The sequence below is a fragment of the Bombina bombina genome, chromosome 7, assembly GCF_027579735.1.
Source record: "Bombina bombina isolate aBomBom1 chromosome 7, aBomBom1.pri, whole genome shotgun sequence".
NCBI lineage: Eukaryota > Metazoa > Chordata > Amphibia > Anura > Bombinatoridae > Bombina > Bombina bombina.
In genome coordinates this window covers 366,517,495-366,525,730 of record NC_069505.1, presented here as the reverse complement: position 1 = coordinate 366,525,730, position 8,236 = coordinate 366,517,495, and positions in this window count along the sequence as shown.

Genomic DNA, 8,236 nt, shown 5'->3' with positions numbered 1-8,236 from the left:
GAGTGCAGTTCCCTTCCGTGTTTTGTATATGTCTAGGGTGATTACATATTCCTGTGCACCCTTTTTTTGTTTTCAGTTTGTTTGGATTTGAAAGCTTGCATTGTGTGGCTGTTTTAGGGTCTCAGGTATTGGAGAGGACCTTGACGTGGTACCTGAGCTTGTCCCATTTGGCCAGATGCGGTGACTAACCTTTCCATTTTTGCTTTTAAATCTTAGCTGAGAGCTTGTAAGTGAGTGCTGGGTTTTCTCTGTGTGTTGTATTAATTTGTTTTGTAATTTTCCCTATGGTTCTTGCACCCAGACCTGTCTGGGGTTAACTGCTTGTGGCTCTGGGGACAGCACAGCTTCCTGTGAGTGCCAGTGGCACCCAGGGCTGAGCATGTTGCAGGGTCATAGGATGTGTACCCGGTCCGGTATGAGAGTGCAGTTCCCTTCCGTGTTTTGTATATGTCTAGGGTGATTACATATTCCTGTGCACCCTTTTTTTGTTTTCAGTTTGTTTGGATTTGAAAGCTTGCATTGTGTGGCTGTTTTAGGGTCTCAGGTATTGGAGAGGACCTTGACGTGGTACCTGAGCTTGTCCCATTTGGCCAGATGCGGTGACTAACCTTTCCATTTTTGCTTTTAAATCTTAGCTGAGAGCTTGTAAGTGAGTGCTGGGTTTTCTCTGTGTGTTGTATTAATTTGTTTTGTAATTTTCCCTATGGTTCTTGCACCCAGACCTGTCTGGGGTTAACTGCTTGTGGCTCTGGGGACAGCACAGCTTCCTGTGAGTGCCAGTGGCACCCAGGGCTGAGCATGTTGCAGGGTCATAGGATGTGTACCCGGTCCGGTATGAGAGTGCAGTTCCCTTCCGTGTTTTGTATATGTCTAGGGTGATTACATATTCCTGTGCACCCTTTTTTTGTTTTCAGTTTGTTTGGATTTGAAAGCTTGCATTGTGTGGCTGTTTTAGGGTCTCAGGTATTGGAGAGGACCTTGACGTGGTACCTGAGCTTGTCCCATTTGGCCAGATGCGGTGACTAACCTTTCCATTTTTGCTTTTAAATCTTAGCTGAGAGCTTGTAAGTGAGTGCTGGGTTTTCTCTGTGTGTTGTATTAATTTGTTTTGTAATTTTCCCTATGGTTCTTGCACCCAGACCTGTCTGGGGTTAACTGCTTGTGGCTCTGGGGACAGCACAGCTTCCTGTGAGTGCCAGTGGCACCCAGGGCTGAGCATGTTGCAGGGTCATAGGATGTGTACCCGGTCCGGTATGAGAGTGCAGTTCCCTTCCGTGTTTTGTATATGTCTAGGGTGATTACATATTCCTGTGCACCCTTTTTTTGTTTTCAGTTTGTTTGGATTTGAAAGCTTGCATTGTGTGGCTGTTTTAGGGTCTCAGGTATTGGAGAGGACCTTGACGTGGTACCTGAGCTTGTCCCATTTGGCCAGATGCGGTGACTAACCTTTCCATTTTTGCTTTTAAATCTTAGCTGAGAGCTTGTAAGTGAGTGCTGGGTTTTCTCTGTGTGTTGTATTAATTTGTTTTGTAATTTTCCCTATGGTTCTTGCACCCAGACCTGTCTGGGGTTAACTGCTTGTGGCTCTGGGGACAGCACAGCTTCCTGTGAGTGCCAGTGGCACCCAGGGCTGAGCATGTTGCAGGGTCATAGGATGTGTACCCGGTCCGGTATGAGAGTGCAGTTCCCTTCCGTGTTTTATATATATATATATATATATATATATATATATATATATATATATATATATACACATTATGCGGTACGATAGGCAAAGTACTGCATGATGTATATATGCGTCTTTTGGGGTTCATGGGTTAAAGTGACATAAAACCCAAAATGTAACCTTCATGATTGAGATAGAGCATACAATTTTAAACATCTTTTCAATTTACTTCTATTGTCTAATGTGCTTAGTTCTCTTGGAATCCTTTGTTAAAAAATAAACCTGAGTAAGCTCAGGAGCTGGGTGCTAGTTGCTAATTGGTGCCTGCATATACAGTATATATACATATATGCCCCTTGTCATTGGCTTATTGATGTATTCAGCTAGCTCCCAGTAGTGCATTTCTACTCCTCCAATAAAGGATACCAAAAGAATGAGGCCTAATTGATAATAGAAGTAAACATGAAAAGTTAATTAAAAATGTATGCTTTTATCTGTATCTTGAAAGAAAAATTTGGGTTTCAAAATCCCTTTAAATTAACTTGCACTGTGGTTTCTAGCTATGTAAATTTCTTAACAGATGGGATCTCTGTGTGGTCAAAAATCATGTAATTGACACACTTTATACAATCCCTTGTGCTGATGATCTGAAATAAAGGTAATGTAGAAAAACAAAACAGGAAACCACTTGGTGTCACTGTTACTGCATGAAACGATAATTTTAAACAAAACAAAAAAAAGATGTTATTTTATTTGTCTAAATATTGTTACTGTGTCGTCCAGCACCATGCATTCTGATCAGCCCCACTGTAATCATTTCATATATTCAGAGAATCTTTATATTTAAAATGATGAATGTAAAGTAATATTTTTCATTAATATGATATCTTTATATGAAATGTAAAACATTGCAGAAAAAAGTTGATATGATTTAAAAACTGATAATGACAATTAATGGAACCTTCTATAATGAGAATATTAGTGTTTGAAAATGCTATGAATATATATTTTTTTTACTCATAGTCGGCTAGATTTAGAGTTCTGCGGCCAAAGGGGTGCGTTAGCTACGCGTGCTTTTTTCCCCCCGCACCTTTTAAATACCGCTGGTATTTAGAGTTCCCAGAAGGGCTGCGTTAGGCTCCAAAAAAGGGAGCGTAGAGCATATTTAACGCCACTGCAACTCTCGATACCAGCGGTGCTTACGGACGCGGCCAGCTTCAAAAACGTGCTCGTGCACGATTCCCCCATAGAAAACAATGGGGCTGTTTGAGCTGAAAAAAAACCTAACGCCTGCAAAAAAGCAGCGTTCAGCTCCTAACGCAGCCCCATTGTTTCCTATGCGGAAACACCTCCTAAGTCTGCACCAAACACCCTAACATGAACCCCGAGTCTTAACACCCCTAACCTTACAATTATTAACCCCTAATCTGCTGCCCCCGCTATCACTGACCCCTGCATTTTATTATTAACCCCTAATCTGCCGCTCCGTACACCACCGCAAGCTACATTATAGCTATGTACCCCTAATCTGCTGCCCCTAACACCGCCGACCCCTATATTATATTTATTAACCCCTAATCTGCCCCCCTCAACGTCGCCTCCACCTGCCTACACTTATTAACCCCTAATCTGCCGACTGGACCGCGCCGCTATTATAATAAAGTTATTAACCCCTAATCCGCCTCACTCCCGCCTCAATAACCCTATAATAAATAGTATTAACCCCTAATCTGCCCTCCCTAACATCGCCGACACCTAACTTCAAGCATTAACCCCTAATCTGCCGACCGGAGCTCACCGCTACTATAATAAATTTTTTAACCCCTAAAGCTAATTCTAACCCTAACCCTAACACCCCCCTAACTTAAATATAATTTAAATCTAACGAAATAAATGAACTATTATTAAATAAATTATTCCTATTTAAAGCTAAATACTTACCTGTGAAATAAACCCTAATATAGCTACAATATAAATTATAATTATATTGTAGCTATTTTAGGATTTATATTTATTTTACAGGTAACTTTGTAATTATTTTAACCAGGTACAATAGCTATTAAATAGTTAACTATTTAATAGTTACCTAGTTAAAATAATTACAAAATTACCTGTAAAATAAATCCTAACCTAAGTTACAATTAAACCTAACACTACACTATCAATAAATAAATAAAATACCTACAATTACCTACAATTAAACCTAACACTACTCTATTAATAAATTAATTAAAATCAATACCTACAAATAAATACATTTAAATAAACTAACTAAAGTACAAAAAATAAAAAAGAACTAAGTTACAAAAAATAAAAAAATATTTACAAACATTAGAAAAATATTACAACAATTTTAAACTAATTACACCTACTCTAAGCCCCCTAATAAAATAACAAATCAGATTGAGCTTGCATTCTATTGGCTGTTTTGATCAGCCAATAGAATGCGAGCTCAATCTGATTGGCTGCCAATCGGATTGAACTTGATTCTGATTGGCTGATTCCATCAGCCAATCAGAATTTTCCTACCTTAATTCCGATTGGCTGATAGAATCCTATCAGCCAATCGGAATTCGAGGGACGCCATCTTGGATGACGTCCCTTAAAGGAACCGTCATTCGTCGGGAAGTCGTCGGTGAAGATGGATGGATCCGCGCTGGAGGGCTTGAAGATCAGCCGGTCGTCATCGGATTGAAGAACATAGAAGATGGAGCTTGGATGAAGATGTTTGCCGGTCCGGATGTCCTCTTCTGCCCGCTTGGATCAAGACTTCAGCCGGAGGATGGACGTCACTCTTTAGCCCCCGCCTGGGCTTGGATGAAGACATCGGAGGCTCTTCTGGATCGATCGGTGATACCTGGCATGGTGAAGACAAGGTAGGAAGATCTTCAGGGGGGTAGTGTTAGGTTTATTTAAGGGGGGTTTGGGTTAGATTAGGGGTATGTGGGTGGTGGATTTTAATGTTGGGGGGGGTATTGTATGTGTTTTTTTTACAGGCAAAAGAGCTGAATTCTTTGGGGCATGCCCCACAAAAGGTCATTTTAAGGGCTGGTAAGGTAAAAGAGCTTTGAACTTTTTTAATTCAGAATAGGGTAGGGCATTTTTTTATTTTGGGGGGCTTTGTTATTTTATTAGGGGGCTTAGAGTAGGTGTAATTAGTTTAAAATTGTTGTAATATTTTTCTAATGTTTGTAAATATTTTTTTATTTTTTGTAACTTAGTTCTTTTTTATTTTTTGTACTTTAGTTAGTTTATTTAAATGTATTTATTTGTAGGTATTGTATTTAATTAATTTATTGATAGTGTAGTGTTAGGTTTAATTGTAGGTAATTGTAGGTATTTTATTTAATTTATTTATTGATAGTGTAGTGTTAGGTTTAATTGTAACTTAGGTTAGGATTTATTTTACAGGTAATTTTGTAATTATTTTAACTAGGTAACTATTAAATAGTTATTAACTATTTAATAGCTATTGTACCTGGTTAAAATAATTACAAAGTTACCTGTAAAATAAATATAAATCCTAAAATAGCTACAATATAATTATAATTTATATTGTAGCTATATTAGGGTTTATTTTACAGGTAAGTATTTAGCTTTAAATAGGAATAATTTATTTAATAATAGTTAATTTATTTCGTTAGATTTAAATTATATTTAAGTTAGGGGGCTGTTAGGGTTAGAATTAGCTTTAGGGGTTAAAAAATTTATTATAGTAGCGGTGAGCTCCGGTCGGCAGATTAGGGGTTAATGCTTTAAGTTAGGTGTCGGCGATGTTAGGGAGGGCAGATTAGGGGTTAATACTATTTATTATAGGGTTATTGAGGTGGGAGTGAGGCGGATTAGGGGTTAATAACTTTATTATAGTAGCGGTGCGGTCTGCTCGGCAGATTAGGGGTTAATAAGTGTAGGTAGGTGGCGGCAACGTTGAGGGGGCAGATTAGGGGTTAATAAATATAATATAGGTGTCGGCGGTATTAGGGGCAGCAGATTAGGGGTACATAGGGATAACATAGCTGGCGGCGGTGTACGGAGCGGCAGATTAGGGGTTAAAAAATTTAATAGAGTGGCGGCGATGTGGGGGGACCTCGGTTTAGGGGTACATAGGTAGTTTATGGGTGTTAGTGTACTTTAGAGCACAGTAGTTAAGAGGTTTATAAACCGGCGTTAGCCCAGAAAGCTCTTAACTCCTGTTTTTTTTCTGCGGCTGGAGTTTTGTCGTTAGATTTCTAACGCTCACTTCAGCCACGACTCTAAATACCGGCATTAGAAAGATCCCTTTGAAAAGACAGGATACGCAAATGGCGTAGGGGGATCTGCGGTATGGAAAAGTCGCGGCTGTAAAGTGAGCGTTAGACCCTTTCCTGACTGACTCCAAATACCAGAGGGCGGTAAAAACCAGCGTTAGGAGCCTAACTCTAAATCTAGCCGTAAGTTAGCTCACTGATAGCTAAATACAGACTTTATACATCAGTGAGCTAACTTACGGCTAGATTTAGATTTGGGCGGTAGCCGTCAAAACCAGCGTTAGAGGCTCCTAACGCTGGTTTTTACCGCCCTCTGGTATTTGGAGTCAGTCAGGAAAGGGTCTAACGCTCACTTTACAGCCGCGACTTTTCCATACCGCAGATCCCCCTACGCCATTTGCGTATCCTATCTTTTCAATGGGATCTTTCTAACGCCGGTATTTAGAGTCGTGGCTGAAGTGAGCGTTAAAAATCTAACGACAAAACTCCAGCCGCAGAAAAAAAACAGTAGTTAAGAGCTTTCTGGGCTAACGCCGGTTTATAAAGCTCTTAACTACTGTGCTCTAAAGTACACTAACACCCATAAACTACCTATGTACCCCTAAACCGAGGTCCCCCCACATCGCCGCCACTCTATTAAAAATTTTTAACCCCTAATCTGCCGCTCCGTACACCGCCGCCAGCTACGTTATCCCTATGTACCCCTAATCTGCTGCCCCTAACATCCCCGACCCCTATATTATATTTATTAACCCCTAATCTGCCGCCCCCGCTATCGCTGACACCTGCATATTTTTTTTGACCCCTAATCTGCCGCTCCGTACACCGCCGCCAGCTACATTATCCCTATGTACCCCTAATCTGCTGCCCCTAACACCGCCGACCCCTATATTATATGTATTAACCCCTAATCTGCCACCCCCAACGTCGCCTCCACCTACCTACAATTATTAACCCCTAATCTGCCGACCGGATCTCACCGCTACTATAATAAATGTATTAACCCCTAAAGCTAAGTCTAACCCTAACCCTAACACCCCCCTAACTTAAATATAATTTAAATCTAACAAAATAAATTAACTCTTGTTAAATAAATTATTCCTATTTAAAGCTAAATACTTACCTGTAAAATAAACCCTAATATAGCTACAATATAAATAATAATTATATTGTAGCTATTTTAGGATTAATATTTATTTTACAGGCAACTTTGTAATTATTTTAACTAGGTACAATAGCTATTAAATAGTTAATAACTATTAAATATTTATCTAGTTAAAATAATTACAAAATTACCTGTAAAATAGGTTAGGATTTATGTTACAATTAAACCTAACACTACACTATCAATAAATAAATTAAATACAATACCTACAATTAAACCTAACACTACACTATCAATAAATAAATTAAATAAACTACCTACAATTATCTACAATTAAACCTAACACTACACTATCAATAAATTAATTAAATACAATATCTACAAATAAATACAATGAAATAAACTAACTAAAGTACAAAAAATAAAAAAGAACTAAGTTACAAAAAATTAAAAAATATTTACAAACATTAGAAAAATATTACAACAATTTTAAACTAATTACACCTACTCTAAGCCCCCTAATAAAATAACAAAGCCCCCCAAAATAAAAAAATGCCCTACCCTATTCTAAATTACAAAAGTTCAAAGCTCTTTTACCTTACCAGCCCTGAACAGGGCCCTTTGCGGGGCATGCCCCAAAGAATTCAGCTCTTTTGCCTGTAAAAAAAACACATACCATACCCCTAATCTAACCCAAACCCCCCTTAAATAAACCTAACACTAAGCCCCTGAAGATCTTCTTACCTTATCTTCACCTCGCCGGGTATCACACCGATCCGTCCTGGCTCCGATGTCTTGATCCAAGCCCAAGCGGGGGGCTGAAGATTTCCATGATCCGGCTGAAGTCTTCATCCAAGCGGGAGCTGAAGAGGTCCATGATCCGGCTGAAGTCTTCTATCAACGGCATCTTCAATCTTCTTTCTTCCGGAGCCATCATCTTCCAGCCGACGCGGATCCAACCTCTTCTACCGACGCCTACTCGCCGAATGACGGTTCCTTTAAATGACGTCATCCAAGATGGCGTCCGTCGAATTCCGATTGGCTGATAGGATTCTATCAGCCAATCGGAATTAAGGTAGGAAAATTCTGATTGGCTGATGGAATCAGCCAATCAGAATCAAGTTCAATCCGATTGGCTGATCCGAACAGCCAATAGAATGCAAGCTCAATCTGATTGGCTGAATCTGATTGGCTTTTTTAATTTAGAATAGGGTAGGG